General features: G+C 48.7%; 1 pseudogene; it reads right to left on the minus strand.

Moving 5' to 3' along the window:
- Positions 1–1294: 1294 nt before the first annotated feature.
- Positions 1295–1555, minus strand: LOC129010616 (mitochondrial import receptor subunit TOM6 homolog; annotated as a pseudogene).

Consider the following 1555-nt stretch of genomic DNA (forward strand, 5'->3'; position numbering starts at 1 on the left):
GGCATGAGCCACAGTGCCTGGCTCTGTCACCGAGGCTGTCACCGAGGCTGGAGTGCAGTGGCGTGATCTCGGCTCACTGCAACCTCCGCCCTCCGAGTTCAAGTGATTCTCCTGCCTCAGCCTCCCGAGTAGCTGGGATTACAGGCGCCTACCACCATACCCGGCTAATTTAGTAGAGACAGGGTTTCACCATCTTGGCCAGGCTGGTCTTGAACTCCTGACCTCGTGATCCACCCGCCTCGGCCTCCCAAAGTGCTGGGATTACAGGTGTGAGCCACCGTGCCCAGCTAAATTTATTTTTTATACTGTTCCATCCACCTCAAACCCAACCACACTCTATGACCACACAACAGACGAATAATCCTTTCAAAATGTACGTCATGTCACTTCCCCATTCAAAAGCTTCCAAGTGGCTTCTCATCACACTTTGCATAAAACCCAAAGCATTTACCCCATGGCCGCCCAAGGCCCCGTATAGCCACTGCGTTAAGACAGTGCCAAGCAGGCCTCAGGGACTTTGCATTTGCTATGCCCTCTGGAAGGCTTTTCCTGAAGATCAGCACTGGACTGGATGTTTCACTTCATTTAGGTGTCAGCTCATGTTACTTCATTAGGGAGGTCCTTCCTTGATCACTTTTTTTTCCTTTTTTTGGTGAGACTGAGTTTTGCTCTTGTTGCGCAGCCTGGAGTGCAATGGTGCAATCTTGGCTCACCGCACCCTCTGCCTCCTGGGTTCAAGCGATTCTCCTGCCTCAGCCTCCTGAATAGCTGGGATTACAGGCTTCTGACACCATGCGCAGCTAATTTTCATATTTTTAGTAGAGATGAGGTTTCACTGTGTTGGCCAGGCTGACCTTTTTTTTTTTTCCCCATGTTTGGGGCTTGTCTTTGTCTCTCAAGTGTGAAATATAAATCATGTTTTTACAAGTTTTGCGAATCTTGACTTTTCATACCTTGTTTTTGTAAGCAAAAGTTTCTTATTAAAATAATAAAATGACTGTCTTTGTGTGCAATATTTATCTCAAATGTTTGTTAAAATAGCATTGTTATTTCTCAGGACAACAGCAAGGATCAGCCCCTGCAGAAGCTTAGGAACTACGTATAGAACTTTACAGAACAGACGCAATACTGTAGCTTAAGCCTCTCTGCTGACCAGAGAATGGAATTCTGCGTGGACTCAAGGAACAAAAGGAAACTAGGCAGGGAAAGGGAAAAGGAAAGTGGCCATCTGAATCAAACTTCAGCTGCCATCAGGGCACATCTTGTGGTGGCCACAGATTGCAGGCTGTTTTTGGAAGACTCAGGCTCAGCACAGGATTCCATTTGTCTACCTGGCTACACCCCTGGCTGAGGTGCCATGAGGTCAATGTCACTCAAGTCCCTGGCCAGCCAAACTCCCGCAGCAAAGAGTCCCAAATCGACGATCAAGTTCCTCCGGAAGTCACTCCTGTCAGTGGCAAAGCGGTAGACGCCCCGAGGCCAATCTCCCACGTTGTCCGGTATTTCGGGAGTTTCATTAGCCGGCAGCGCTCATCCGGATCCCGCTGGAAGCCAT

Source organism: Pongo pygmaeus, chromosome 10 (assembly GCF_028885625.2).
Source record: "Pongo pygmaeus isolate AG05252 chromosome 10, NHGRI_mPonPyg2-v2.0_pri, whole genome shotgun sequence".
Classification (NCBI taxonomy): Eukaryota; Metazoa; Chordata; class Mammalia; order Primates; family Hominidae; genus Pongo; species Pongo pygmaeus.